Source organism: Oratosquilla oratoria, chromosome 12, assembly GCF_046742065.1.
Source record: "Oratosquilla oratoria isolate Oo_2021 chromosome 12, ASM4674206v1, whole genome shotgun sequence".
NCBI classification, from domain to species: Eukaryota; Metazoa; Arthropoda; class Malacostraca; order Stomatopoda; family Squillidae; genus Oratosquilla; species Oratosquilla oratoria.
In genome coordinates this window covers 2,150,622-2,158,987 of record NC_134788.1, presented here as the reverse complement: position 1 = coordinate 2,158,987, position 8,366 = coordinate 2,150,622, and the positions used below count along the sequence as shown (strand labels likewise).

The 8,366-nt window shown below is 38.6% G+C and overlaps 1 protein-coding gene across 1 annotated transcript in view; it reads left to right on the top strand.

Annotated features, from left to right (window-relative positions):
* LOC143030905 (uncharacterized) overlaps window positions 1-8,366 on the top strand; it is a 159,510-nt gene that overhangs the window by 103,347 nt on the left and 47,797 nt on the right. The window lies entirely within an intron of this gene.

The window sequence follows — 8,366 nt, the reverse complement described above, 5'->3', positions numbered from 1 at the left end:
TGTATTCTCCAAACCTTTTGGTCTATTTGACCCACGTAATTCTCCATTCTTCCATGTGTTAATAATGTCTATGTATATATTCACCTGTCTTTGTTTTCTCTTTGTGTATATATCAATACAATTTTGTTGCTTAAATTTCACGTTCAATGATCCTCGGGAAGCTTGTGATTATTTGTTACCCTGCCTCTAGTCCTACGGTAAATTGTCGGCTCCAGACCGGCTGCAGCTCAGTCCAAAAAGGATTACTAGAGGTGAGCTGATCATAGGCCCCGGTAACGTAACAAGAGTCACGACATTGAGGCAGCACCATTTCGCAACAATTTAAGTCCAAAATCTTAGAACTTCTCGTCAACCAAATAACATGAAGACTTACGGACTTGAAAGACAAACGTTCAGACAAAGTAAATATTGGTCAAATAACGCTTCAAACTGCATGTTTGCGTCATACCCTTTGGTTATTAGTAAGCCCGCCAGAAGAGAATGTTAATAAACTTACTGCATAGGAATAAATACTGAGAATGAAATGATATAATATGAATATGATATACTTTGTTACGCGATCTACATAACCAACATTATCCACGTATAACTTGCGTCGATACCACGTGGGAATGTTGGTCAATTTTCTGCATAAATAGTGAGGATATATATATATATATATATATATATATAATTTACGTCAATATATCCAATATATCAATATAATATACTTTGGTATGCAATATAAAACGTAGATGGAATACTGAAGTAGCTTCACAACGAGACTATAAGAATAACCGAGCAAGCAAGTAGGTGGTCTGCCCCACAGCTGCCATCATCATAACTCTTACTTCCCTCCGTTTCATTCTTTCATTCCACTAAACCCCCAAATTCCCCCTTTCCTCCCTCCCTCCCTCCCTCTCCCCCATTTTATCTATACTGCCCTCTAACTTTTTACAAAGGCGGAGCATGCCGACAGGAGACCTTTTGATCCATATCTAGGTCGGATGCAAAAAAAAAAAAAAAAAAAAAAAAAAAAAAAAAAAAAAAAATAATAATAAATTAAAAATATAATAATGTAAAAATAACAAATAAAATACATAAATAAATGCATAGGTATAGTTGAATAACAAACAAAAAGGTAAATAGTAAATGATTATAAATTGACATATAACTAATAATAAATGAAAATCAGACAGACAAATTATAACAAAACAAAAACAAATAATATAACATAAATTATAATCATTACAGCATCTTACTTAGGTATTTATCTAAATGATTCTTAAAGCTTCGAACTGAACTACATTGCACTACCTGTGCAGGAAGTTTATTCCATTCATTAACTACACGGTTGGCAAAGTTGTTTCTACCTACTTCCAAATTGAATCTATTTCCGGATAGTTTGAGACCATTGTTTCTTGTCTGATTCTCATTCAATGTGAAAATTGGGTCACTTTTGATGTTGTCAATTCCCTTTAAAATCTTAAAGACCTGTATCAAGTCACCTCTGAGTCTACGCTTTTTTAGGGAAAACAGATTCATGTGCTTAAGTCGATTTTCGTATGATTTATTTTTGATATTTGGAATCAGTTTTGTGGCTCGCCGTTGTACTTTTTCCAGTCTGTCAATGTCTTTAATGAGATTCGGTGACCATACGGAAACAGCATATTCCAAATGTGGACGAACTAACGATCTATATAGCTTGTTAATGAGTGATGGACTTTTGAAATCAAAAGATCGCGCAATCAATCCCAGAATCTTATTTGCTTTCTCAGAGGCTGAAATACACTGCTTGGATGATTTGAGGTCGTTACTGATAATTACGCCGAGATCTTTTTCACTATCCACTTTTGTTAACGAATTTCCAAATAACTTGTAATCGTACTTACTGTTATTTTTACCTATGTGCATTACCTTGCATTTACTTGTGTTAAATTTCATTAGCCACTTTTCAGACCATTGCTGTAATTGATCTAAATCTTCTTGAATATCTAATTGGTTTGAGTGATCATTTGCCACTCCGCACAGTTTTGTATCATCAGCAAATTTGGAAACAGTAGATTTTAGTCCATTGTCTATATCATTTATATATACTATGAATAGAAGTGGCCCAAGAACGGAACCCTGAGGAACTCCACTTGCAACATTTTTCCATCCAGAAGTTTTTCCATTTAAAACAACTCTCTGTTTTCGACCTTTCAACCAATTACTAGTCCAACCTAATAGGCTACCACTTATTCCATGCAAAGCTAATTTAGTAAGTAGTCTATCGTGTGGGACGGTATCAAAAGCTTTTGCAAAGTCTAGATATATTAAATCTATATTGTTTCTTTTGTCATAATTCGAGATAACTGTGTTGTAGAATTCGAGTAAGTTAGTCACGCAAGAACGTTTCCGTCTGAAACCATGCTGGCTATCATTTATCAAACGGTTACTTTCTAAATGATATTCGATATCATCTCTGATGATAGTTTCCATTATTTTTCCTACGATCGAAGTCAAACTTATAGGCCTATAGTTATTTGGTTTCTTTTTGTCACCTTTTTTGAATATGGGAGTAACGTTAGCTAGCTTCCATTCTCTTGGGACATCTCCGGATATGATGGATTTCTTGAAAATAATTTCTAATGGAACAACAATCTCATTTTTCATTTCCTTTAAGATTCTTGGATGCCAACCGTCAGGCCCTGGTGTTTTATTAACTTTGAGTTTGTCTATACACCTTTTAATTTTATCTTTTGTTATATTTACCGTAGTGAGTAAGTTTACCCCAGACTTTTGACAGGTTTCAGTTTGGAATTCACTTTGAGGTGTTTCGTTTACGAATACCGAGCTAAAATAATTGTTTAAGATATTACACATTCCTTCATTTGAATATTCAAGTTGACCGTCAGCAGATAATAGTGGACCAATGTGATTCCTAACAACCTTTTTATCTCTAATGTAACTATAGAATTCTTTGGGATTCTCTTTGGATTTATCAGCGATGTTCATTTCGTATTGTCGTTTTCTTTTTCTTATTGCCTTTTTTAAAGACATTTGTCGCTTTTTCCTTTAAGGGTGTGAGTAATTGTCTTATGAACAGTTGTCTTGTAAGCATATGACATGGAACACCAAAATACTAATGTGAGCTAGGTTGTGTAAATAATCCAATCTTAGTCTGCGCGTGCCCCGGCTGTCCGCCCCAGAAAATGGCGGACCGGAAGAGCCGTGACGTCAGTTGATTACTATCAAAGAATGCATCAAATAGAGTTACAGATCATTACGTTTCCCAATATTTGAGAAATTACTGGATCGTCCCAGGACGATGCTAGAATGGAAATAAAGAGTTGTGGCTTCATCATTGAAAATAATATTTTAAAACATTTGAAAAAAAAAACTTATTGTATGAAATAGCTGTTAACAATCATTTTTACAACTGTAATAGATGAGGAAATTTCCAGGGATGTTCCATGCCATAGAAATCTATTTATTGTGATGTGGAAACCCTGACTTCAGCTGAACAAAAAGGTGCCTACGAGAGTGACCTCCTTCTTCTAATAATGTAATGACCGACGGGGCAGGGCAAGTAATCAAGATTGATCGCCATTGCATCTTGTGCAATGCGCGGTGAATTGATCAGAGGCTGCCACAAAAAAATCGTCACCAAAGAAGTCGTCTCTTTCGAGGGTCCTCCAACGCCGAATCTGTTAATGACCTTCTACAACAGATTGCAAGTATCTATCAAACCACTCAGGTCTGATGTCATCAATAATCCTCCTCGCATATTAGAGATTCATTTTGAAATGAAGATGTGGGAATGACCGCAGAGCGAGGTGGTGAAGCCGGGACAAATAACGACGAACGAGGATACTTTGACACGATACCGGAGACGAGGGATTGATTGCCTGGGGAGTTAACTCATCATCATCATGAATGACATACACACAGACACACGCACACACACACACACGACTCGACGGCTCAATGATAGCGTTCGCGGCTGCCACAACGGCGGGCTGAGTTCGAATCCCGCCCATGCCTGAACTAATTTCAGTATTGCTGCGCTGCGAGTTGTTACTCCAACTCTCGTGGGAGGGGAGTTGGGTGTGTGTGTGTGCGTGTAAGATCACGGCATTTCCCATAGGTCGGTCATATACGAGCTCTGAGCTATCTTCCGGGAGGGAGGTAGCTGTCGATCAGTAGTCCAACACGTGATCCGATGACCATGTTGAATCATACACAGATACACAACTCGACAGCCCAGTGGTAGCATTCACCGCCGCCACTACGGTGGTCCGAGTTCGAATCACGCCCAGGGCTGAAATAATTTCAGTATCGCTGCAAGTCGTCACTCCAACTCTCGTGTTGCGTAAGGTCACAGCATTACCCATAGATCGGTCATACATGAGCTCTGAGCTCTCTTCCAGGAGGGTAATAGCTGTCGATCGCCAGTCCAACACGTGATCCAAAACATGGTGAACACACACACACAAACACAGTGTATATATCACCTCTGATAACCGCTGTTACAGAGAAGGGTTGGAAAGCCATCAAAGTATGACTTGAACGAACGAACAATTGTTGCCCTCCACTTCCTTTCCAAAGATCGAACTCGGTGTGACCGCGTGCGTGCGTGCGTGCGTGCGAGGCAGGGTCACGATAACTCTAAAGCAATATACAGATAGTTTTCGCGTACACATCTCGATGAACGAGTAAAAACGTGCAGATAAACAAGGCTAGTGTTTTAGGGGCCAATTAACACCCAAAAAGTGTGCAGAGAAATGTATTAGACCGCACAGTAACATTTATAATAAACAAATAAATAATAATAATAATTGCAACGATAATGATAATAATAAGCTGATTAGTAAGAAACAGTATGGATTTGTGGAAGGGCGTTGGACGGTACTACAAATGATCACGGTCTTGGACAGATGGACTCAGATTTTAGATGAAGGAGGAGCTGTCGATGTTGCATACTGCGATTTCATGAAGGCCTTCGACACTGTCCCCCACAGAAGGCTAGTTGAGAAGATCAAGAGTTATAACATCAGAGGAAACATTTTGTCATGGATAGCAGACTTTCTCAATGATAGAAAACAAAGAATGATTGTCAATGGAGTTGAGTCAGAATGGAAGGACGTGGTCAGCGGTGTACCTCAGGGATCTGTGTTGGGTCCGCTACTGTTTGTTTGATATATTAATGACTCGCCAGATTCTGTAATCGACAGCGAATTATTCTTGTATGCAGACGACACTAAAGTATTCAGGAGGATTCATGAAAGCTAGGACAGTGAGAAATTGCAAGAAGATCTCGTAAGGATGAGAAGCTGGTCAGAGAAGTGGCTGATGAGATTTCATCCCAAGAAGTACTGTGTGATGAGAATCGGGAAATCAAATGTGGACAATAGGATATATTCTATGGAAGAAGAATTGACAGGAATCAAAGTAGAGAAGGATCTGGGAGTTGTAATTGATGACGAGCTAAGTTCACAGCACACTTGGCTGAGAAAATCAATAAAGCAAATAGACTAGTTGAACTAATAAGAAGAACTTTCGTAACATTGAACGATACCATATTCAAGTCATTATACACTGCACTAGTCCGACCACATTTGGAATACGCTAATCAGGTATGGTGTCCATACAAGAAAAAGGACATTGAGACTGTGGAAGCAGTTCAAAGAAGAGCAACAAAGTTGGTCCCTAGTCTGAAGGATTTGCCTTACCCTGAACGATTGAGGAAATTAGACCTTCCTACACTATCATACCGTAGATCAAGAGGGGACATGATAGAAACCTTTAAAATTGTGAACAATTGATATGATAATGAAGTGAGCAGGGGATTATTTATTGAACTTGCCGGTTCAGTGACTCGAGGGCACACCAAGAGGATCTACAAGCAGCGCCCAAAATTGGACATCAGGAAATTCACTTTCTGCAGTCGTGTTGTGAACAACTGGAATAGTCTTCCTGATCATGTTGTGAATGCAAATTCAGTTGTGAGTTTTGAAAAGAGATTGGATAGTGTATGGAAACATCAAGATCAAATATTCGATTACACAGCTCAAATAAATACCAAACACCTAGACCACAGTGACCACTAGACCCCAGATGACCTAAGTTTTAGTCATTTAGAGCCGGAGTCACAGGCTCAATAGCCTCTTCCGGGATCCTTCCATGTCTATGTCTATAATAAAAATAAAAAGGATGATGATAAAGATGAGCATGACAGTAATAGAAATAAAAATATAACAACAAATAAAATAATCATAATGATAATAAGAATAATAATAATAATAATTGTAATAATAATAATAACAGCAATAATAATTATAATGATAATAATAACGATAATAACAACAATACATCACTATATCATCCCTCCACGACAAACATATTGCAACTCAAAAAGAAAGGAAACGAAAAGAAAAGAAAAGAAAAAAATGGGAGACATAACCACTCGACCCTCGTGCACCCCCAAGTGTGCTTTAAACTCAGAAGGCAGGCACCTGCACAAACACTCAGACAAAGACCTCAATTCAACATCAATAGAAATGCAGCTGGTTCACGTTTCTGCAACCGGCAAAGGCGAGAGACGCCGGGTGTAGATTATTAGCCAATGTGAGGAGCGCTCGGGCCAAGTAACCGGAGCTCTGTGTCAAACGAAATAGTCGAAGGCACAAAACAGCGCAACATAAGTTGGCTCCTTCCTCTTAAGTCCTCCAACATGATCCTATTTTCACATAAGTCGACTGTGAGGGCTATGGACTAGCTAGAAAGGACCACTCGTTCGCGCGGGATCGCTAGTTGTAGGGGGGAGGGGAAGAGATGTCTGTCTGTGTCAAAATGAAAAGATAGTTATGTATAAAAGGGGGCTTTTGTTGCCACCGGGTGATTCTCAGGGATATTTATTGCGTGAAGTCGTGGCTCAGTAGGGGTGGGGGGTGGGGGTGGGGGGCAGGAGACTTAGAGTTGGAGTTTGAAACCATTGTACAAAGGATTACAAAGGATTACAAAGGCGGAGCATGCCGACAGGAGACCTTTTGATCCATATCTTGGTCTGATGCGAAAAAAAAATCATATTGATAATAAAATATTAGATAAAAATATAATAATGTAAATAACAAATAAAATACATGAATAAGTGCATAGGTTTAGTTAAATAATAAACAAACAGGTAAATAGCAAATAATAATAAATTGACATATAACTAATAATAAATGAAAATCAGACAGACAAATGATAACAAAACAAAAACAAATAATATAAAATTATTAATAATCATTACAGCATCTTGCTTAGGTATTTATCTAAATGATTCTTAAAGCTTCGAACTGAACTACATTGCACTACCTGTGCAGGAAGTTTATTCCATTCATTAACTACACGGTTGGCAAAGTTGTTTCTACCTACTTCCAAATTGAATCTATTTCCGGACAGTTTGAGATCATTGTTTCTTGTCTGATTCTCATTCAGTGTGAAAATTTGGTCACTTTTGATGTTGTCAATTCCCTTTAGAATCTTAAAGACCTGTATCAAGTCACCTCTGAGTTTACGTTTTTTCAGGGAAAACTGTGAGGTTGCTTTAGGGATATTCGACTTAACCTCAACCAATAAAGTTAGAAAGGAGTAGGACAGAAAATTTTGGAAGATTTTTTTAGTAGCAAGCAGGTAAACTGAAATGAGAAGATCCAGTAGGAGAGAATTAGAAATAAAAAGAATTTCAGTAGAAGAAAAAACTTGATGTTTGTGCGTGTAGTCGTGTTCTTTTTATGCTTGTGTGTGTATGCTACGCATAAAGGGTGGTTTCCTCTAAGCGGATGTACTGGATTCAACTGGATCAATAAGGGGCGAGAAGACATGTTCTGGTTCCGGGGGAGGACGAAACAGACTTCCTGGAGTAGCGGAACCCTTTTGCCGGCGAGAGGAGAACAGGTAATATTATATACATTCGGTGGAGATGGGAATATACAATAAAACTGCATATAACATGCTTACAGATCAATAAAATTAAAAATAGTAACATAAAAACATACATATATAAACCAAAAGCTTTCCCTCCTTATAAGGGAAGCAGAGAAAAAAGGCATAAAAAACACTCCCACCCATTTCAACCCTATCACACTTCACTCCCGTCCACCTTCTTCCCTCCCTCTTATCTTGGCACCTGAACGACGGGTCATCCCTGCATCTTGTCCAATGCCCTGGTTCAGAAGCAGTGTCGCAAGACACAGCACATCCACAAAAAGGCCGCTTCATTAAATCGGCGATCCCCCTCTCCGTCACCTCATACAGAAAAGGAGAGGACGGGGAGAAATCCTTTCGGGTTGCGTCAAATTTTTCTCACACATACTCCCTTACCCCCTTCCCCCACCCATTCCACCTCATACATCACAACA